Below are 7753 nucleotides of genomic sequence, written 5' to 3'. Positions count from 1 at the left end.
CCAGCATTTTTGACTACCTTCTATCTGAACAAGGCCTATTTCCTTGCATTTGGCCCATACCCCTCTAAATCTTTTTAAAATCTATATACAGTACATAGTGTCATAGTGCTATTGAGTCATGAAACATGGAAACAGGCCCTTTGGCCCCATTTGTCCACATGCGACAAGATTCCCTGCCACAGAGGGCAGTGGAGGCCAAATCACTGGATGGATTTAAGAGAGAGTTAGATAGAGCTCTAGGGGCTAGTGGAGTCAAGGGATTTGGGGAGAAGGCAGGCAGGGGTTATTGATTGGGGACAATCATGCTGGCTCGAAGGGCCAAATGGCCTCCTCCTGCACCTATTTTCTATGTTTATATGTTTCTAAGCTGTCTATCTGAACAAGTGCTATTTGCTTGCATTTGGTCCATATCTCGCTGACTGTTTTCGGGACTTTTTGTTTTTAGTTTTAGTTGAGAGGCACTGGGCGGAAACAGGCCCTTTAGCCTGCTTCGCCCAGCGATCCCCGCACTAGGGGAAAAAAGTTACATGTATACCAAGCCAATTAACCTACAAACCTGTACGTCTTTGGAGTGTGGGAATAAACTGATTACCCGATGTTGGGGCAGTCCAGAACTAGGGGTCACAGTTTAAGGATAAGAGGGAAGTCTTTTAGGACCGAGATGAGAAAATCATTTTTTACACAGAGAGTGGTAAATCTGTGGAATTCTCTGCCACAGAAGGTAATAATAATAATAATAATGGATGGGATTTATATAGCGCCTTTCTAATACTCAAGGCGCTTTACATCGCATTATTCATTCACTCCTCAGTCACACTCGGTGGTGGTAAGCTAGTTGGTGGTAAGGTAGTTGAGGCCACAGTTCATTGGCTATATTTAAGAGGGAGTTAGATGTGGCCCTTGTGGCTAAAGGGATCAGGGGGTATGGAGAGAAGGCAGGTACGGGATACTGAGTTGGATGATCAGCCATGATCATATTGACTGGCGGTGCAGGCTCGAAGGGCTGAATGGCCTAATCCTGCACCTATTTTCTATGTTTCTGTGTTTCTATCTCGGAGAAAACCCACGCAGGTCACGGGGAGAACGTACAAACTCCGTACAGAGAGCACCCATAGTCAGGATCGAACCTGGGTCTCTGGCTGCTCCTGTTAATGAATTAACCCTCTAAAGGGCCTGTCCCACTTGGCGATTTTTTCAGCGACTGCCGGCATCATTGACTGACGTATGAGGTCACGGATAAATACGCGGCGTGGCGCGGCGTGATCACGTATTGACGGGCGGTGTTTCTTCAAGTGTCGCAACATTTCTTTTGTCGCCGCTGGGTTTTGAAATGTTCAAAATCTTTTGGCGACCCTGATAGGATGCCGTCAGTCGCCGAAAAAAATCGCCAAGTGGGACAGGCCCTCTAATAATGACAGTGCCACTGGGAGAGGATAATGTGAGGTTGCCATCACACCATTGTGAAGGTGTCAATTTGCCACCTCATCACATTAACACCTACACTCGCACCTAGAGACCTGTGGGGAAGTGAGTGGGCTTTGTCCCATTGGTGATGCTGCCTTTCAGAAGATATGTTAAACCGAGCCCTGGTTTGCATTCACAGGTGTGCAGAAAAGATCCCACACTTTGAAGCAAATTAGGAATTTTATTTCCAATTTACAGTATATCATAGGTCTAGAACAGAGGTGGGGAACCTGCGGCCTTAAGGCCACATGCGGCCTTCTAGGCACTTAAGTGCGGCCTTTTGAATGAATCCAAGTTTTGTAGAACAAATCCTTTTATTTTTATTTTATGAATATGTTTTTGTTCGTCTTTTATTATTTTTATTTTAATCTCAAAATGAACGTATTTAAAATACCAAAGAATATAAGAAGATTCAACAAAATAATCCTCCCTGACTGACAGCCTCAATTCAAACATTAGTAAGTCAGGAGGACTATTTTAACACCTGTGTTCTGCTCATGATTTAGTTCTAATGCGACTCTAGAATGTGCGTTAACCTCCCACAAAAAGCATTCACAACAATGTCATTAAAAGGTTAGTTAACTTTAGAATTAACAAAATGGTTTCATTTTCTTGAAGTTAGTACATAGTAGTTAGATTTTTACAAATTAATGTACATTTTGAAGTATATCTAATGGAAGTTTCTTGGATGAGGCCTTATTAGATCACAGCTAACTTAATGCGGCATTCCAACATGAAAAGGATCCCCACCCCTGGTCTAGAACATAGAACAGTACAGCATAGGGACAGGCCCTTCAGCCCACAATGTCCGTTTTGGTACATATGACAACAAAACACTCATTAGGTCGTAAGACATAGGAGCTGAATTAGGCCATTCGGCCCATCAAGTCTACTCCACCATTCAATCATGGCTGATCTATCTCTCCCTCGTAACCTCATTCTCCTGCCTTCTCCCCATAACCTCTGACACACATACTAATCAAGAACCTATCTATCTCTGCTTTAAAAATATCCACTGACTTGTGGCCTCCACAGCCGTCGGTGGCAAAGAATCCCACAGATTCACCACCCTCTGACTAAAGAAATTCTGCCTCATCTCCTTCCAAACAGTACGTCCTTTAATTCTGCGAACCTGAGGAGCAATTATTTCTCACAGAGGGCGGTGGGTATATGGACCGGGCTGCCAGAGAGGGTAGTTGAGCCTTGTACCATAACAACATCTGAAAGACATTTACACAAAAAGATGGAGTAGCTCAGTGGGTCCAACATCGCTGGAGAAAAGGAATAGGTGACGCTTCGGGTTGAGACCCTTCTTCAGATAGGTACATGGATAGGAAAGGTTTAGAGGGAAGACACTAAATGCTGGAATAACTCAGCAGGTGGGGCAACATCTCTGGAGAGAAGGAATGGGTGACATTACGGGTCTCGAACCTTCTTCAAACTCCTTGATGGGATCTGACGAAGGGTCTTGACCCGAAACGTCACCCATTCCTTCTCTTCAGAGATGCTGCCTCACCCGCCGAGGTACTCCAGCATTTTGTGTCTATCTTCGATTTTACCAGCATCTGCAGTTCTTTCTTACTAAGGTTTAGAGGGATATGGGCCAAATGCAGGCAGGTGGGATTTGTGTAATGGGGCATCTTGGATGGCATGGGAAAGTTGGGCCGAAGGGCCTGTCTCCGTGCTGCAGGACTATGACTATGATTGATCTGAGGTATTCAGCTGTAAATCAGTTCCAGATTACACGTTACATATTCATAATATAGCCAATGATCTGGCCTCGACTACCCTCTGTGGCAGAGAGTTCCAGAGATTCACCACTCTGTGTGAAAAAAGTTCTTCTCATCTCGGTTTTAAAGGATTTCCCCCTTATCCTTAAGCTGTGACCCCTTGTCCTGGACTTCCCCAACATCGGGAGCAATCTTCCTGCATCTAGCCTGTCCAACCCCTTAAGAATTTTGTAAGTTTCTATAAGATCCCCTCTCAATCTCCTAAATTCTAGAGAGTATAAACCAAATCTATCCAGTCTTTCTTCATAAGACAGTCCTGACATCCCAGAAATCAGTCTGGTGAACCTTCTCTGCACTCCCTCTATGGCAATAATGTCCTTCCTCAGTTTTGGAGACCAAAACTGTACGCAATACTCCAGGTGTGGTCTCACCAAGACCCTGTACAACTGCAGTAGAACCTCCCTGCTCCTATACTCAAATCCTTTTGCTATGAAAGCTAACATACCATTCGCTTTCTTCACTGCCTGCTGCACCTGCATGCCTACTTTCCATGACTGGTTTACCATGACACCCAGGTCTCGCTGCATCTCCCCTTTTCCTAGTCGGCCACCATTTAGATAATAGTCTGCTTTCCTGTTTTTGCCACCAAAATGGATAACCTCACATTTATCCACATTATACTGCATCTGCCAAACATTTGCCCACTCACCCAGCCTATCCAAGTCACCTTGCAGTCTCCTAGCATCCTCCTCACAGCTAACACTGCCCCCCAGCTTAGTGTCATCCGCAAACTTGGAGATATTGCCTTCAATTCCCTCATCCAGATCATTAATATATATTGTAAATAGCTGGGGTCCCAGCACTGAGCCTTGCGGTACCCCACTAGTCACTGCCTGCCATTGTGAAAAGGACCCGTTTACACCTACTCTTTGCTTCCTGTTTGCCAGCCAGTTCTCTATCCACATCAATACTGAACCCCCAATGCCGTGTGCCAGTCTCGAACCTTCTTCAAACTCCTTGATGGGATCTGACGAAGGGTCTCGACCCGAAACGTCACCCATTCCTTCTCTTCAGAGATGCTGCCTCACCCGCCGAGGTACTCCAGCATTTTGTGTCTATCTTCGATTTTACCAGCATCTGCAGTTCTTTCTTACTAAGGTTTAGAGGGATATGGGCCAAATGCAGGCAGGTGGGATTTGTGTAGATGGGGCATCTTGGATGGCATGGGAAAGTTGGGCCGAAGGGCCTGTCTCTGTGCTGCAGGACTATGACTATGATTGATCTGAGGTATTCATCTGTAAATCAGTTCCAGATTACACGTTACATATTCATATTGATGTAACAATTTTTTTATTTTTTTATCTTTTTATTAGTTTTTTTCAAAAGCAAAACCAAAAGAACAAAAAAGTAATGATAAACATAACAGTGATATTGATATTGATATATAGGGATCAGGGCGACATTAATGGCAGGTATAACCTAAATATGAGTCCAGTGTCAACATCCACATTGAATATAGACGCTATGTAAATATAGTTATGTGTTTAAAAGAGAACTTGTATGTATAAAAACAAATAGATAAAAAGGAAAAAAAAGAGAAAAAACAAAAATACAAGTCCCACTAAACTAAAGGAGAAAATAAAAAAAGAAAAACAGAATCTGGACTGCAAAGAGTTTCAACATTTCCTTCGCCCCACAGATGCTGCTGCACCCGCTGAGTTTCTCCAGCATTTTTGTCTACCTTCAACAATTTAAGTCCTTGTTTGTCACCAAGTCCGTTCCACCGTATATCAGTTAAAAAAAAATATTATAACAGTTGGAGAGGGGATGGTTTATGTTGAATCTAATGATCACGTGCTGATGTCTTATGGCACCAGCTTATGTAAACACACTGTGCTTAATACACCCAGTAGAATTGGTTTTACCCAGTCAAGTTCCCATATAAATAGGACTTTATTATGGGGAAACTTTGTCAGGAAGCATGTGTCGGTGTGAGACTCCATATGCACTAAATTACAGTAATACACAGTAGGACAGTAGAAGAGTTTAATGATCAAATTTACTCATTGTTCTGTCAAATCTACAATTCCCGTTGATAATACCTTCTGCAATATTCCATATGCAAAATCAATTGTTTGATAAGGCAAAAGTGAGGTAAGATAGAACCAATGTGAACAGTGATCGATGGTCGGCATAGACAAGGTGGGCCGAAGGGCCTGATTCCATACTGTATTTTCGCAGTCAGTGAATCAAGAGGTCTTATAGGTTGGGACTACACGTGGGATGAATAGGAAATGGCTAAAGGCCTGGGTTTTGTAAACATAAACAAGTGTTTCAGGTTTACCTATCATCACTTATTCTGAAGAAGGGTCTCGTGGTTCTTGGTTTCTTGGTCCTCCAAAATATTCCAAATGGAATTTAAACTGGAGGTGGTGAGGGGAGGACTTAATCCAGAAAGGGTTATTGGGAAGAAAGAGCTACTTTAAATTTAGTTGCATCCGGTTGGGTAACTATAGTTGGGTGGAGATTATTCCATGCTTTAATTGTGCGGGGGAAGAACGAATTGCTGTACACATCTGTCTTTGTAGCTGGGATCACAAATTGGATCAAATGCCCTCGTCTGCTCCTAATTGGTTTGGGTTTGATGTAGGTCTTGTAATCTATGTCAAGTTGACCATTTAACATTTTGTAAAAACAGGTCAAACGGTGAGCTTCACGTCTGTCTTGGAGAGGGTTCCACCCCGACTAGAGAATTCAGAAGTTTGGTGACACTCGCTTCTCTCTCATAGGTGTTAGTAACAAATCGAGCTTCCTGTCTCGACCCGAAACATCACCTATTCCTTCACTCCACTGATGCTGTGAAACCCGTTGAGTTTCTCCAGCATTTTAGCCGACCTTTGATTATTCCAGCATCTGCAGTTCTTTCTTAACCATCACTTATTCATAGTTTATTTGAGTTCATTCTTTGCACCTGTACCGAGGGACAGTGAAAAGCTTGTTGTGTGCTATCCAGTCAGCGAAAAGACCAAAGGGCCTGTCCCACTTGGCGATTTTTTTCGGCGACTGCCGGCGTCATATCAGTGTCGCCAAAAGATTTTGAACATTTCAAAATCCAGCGGCGACAAAAAAAATGTTGCGACACTTGCAAAAACACCACACGTCACACGTCATCGCGCCGCGTCACGCCGCATCACGCCTCAAAATATTCGGTGACCCGATACGTCAGCCAATGATGCCGGCAGTCGCCGAAAAATCACCAAGTGGAACAGGCCCTTCTGAATGGTTACAATCAAGCCATCCACAGTGTACAGACACAGGATAAAGGGAATAACTATAGGTGCAAGATAAAGTCCAGAAAAGTCCAATTAAGGATAGTTCGAAGGTCTCCATTGAGCTAGATGGGAGGTCAGGACTGCCCTCGAGCTGGTGAGAGGACTGTTCGGTTGTCTGATAACAGCTGGGATGAAACTGTCCCTGAATCTGGAGGTGTGCGTTTTCACACTTCTGTACCTCTTGTCTGATGGGAGAGGCCAGTCACTTGTGGGTGAGTCATTTCTACAGGTGCACAGAATCCTGACTTGTTGCATCGTGGTTTGATATAACAATTTGAAAGCACAGGCCCATAAGAGGCTGCGTTCTAATTGTGCATTTCACACAAATGTCTCGTTCTCTTGTAAAGTTTTCGTCTTTTCAATGTCTCGTGGAATTTAAGTGCAATTTCTGTTTTTGTATGCATGTTTGAGTCTGTACAAGGCCATAAGTAATAGGAGCAGAATTAGGCCATTCGACCCATCAAGTCTGCTCCGCCATTCAATCATGGCTGATCTATCTCTCCCTCCCAACTGCATTCTCCTGCCTTCTCCCTATAAAATTAGTTTAATTAACTGATTACCCGATGTTGGGGAAGTCCAGAACTAGGGGTCACAGTTTAAGGATAAGAGGGAAGTCTTTTAGGACCGAGATGAGAAAATCATTTTTTACACAGAGAGTGGTGAATCTGTGGAATTCTCTGCCACAGAAGGTAGTTGAGGCCACAGTTCATTGGCTACATTTACGAGGGAGTTAGATGTGGCCCTTGTGGCTAAAGGGATCAGAGGGTATGGAGAGAGGGCAGGGATGGGATACTGAGTTGGATGATCAGCCATGATCATATTGAATGGCGGTGCAGGCTCGAAGGGCTGAATGGCCTAATCCTGCACCTATTTTCTATGTTTCTGTGTTTCTATCTCGGAGAAAACCCACGCAGGTCACGGGGAGAACGTACAAACTCCGTACAGACAGCACCCATAGTCAGGATCGAACCTGGGTCTCTGGCTGCTCCTGTTAATGAATTAACCCTCTAAAGGGCCTGTCCCACTTGGCGATTTTTTCAGTGACTGCCGGCATCATTGACTGGCGTATCAGGTCACCGATAAATAGCCCAGTTTAGTTTAGTTTAGTTTAATTTAATTTAGTTAAGTTAAGTTAAGTTAAGTTAAGTTAAGTTAAGTTAAGTTAAGTTAAGTTAAGTTAAGTTAAGTTAACATAGAAACATAGAAATTAGGTGCAGGAGTAGGCCA

The sequence above is a fragment of the Amblyraja radiata genome, chromosome 30 (genome assembly GCF_010909765.2).
Source record: "Amblyraja radiata isolate CabotCenter1 chromosome 30, sAmbRad1.1.pri, whole genome shotgun sequence".
Taxonomy (NCBI): Eukaryota; Metazoa; Chordata; class Chondrichthyes; order Rajiformes; family Rajidae; genus Amblyraja; species Amblyraja radiata.
Note: the sequence above shows the minus strand (reverse complement) of the source record.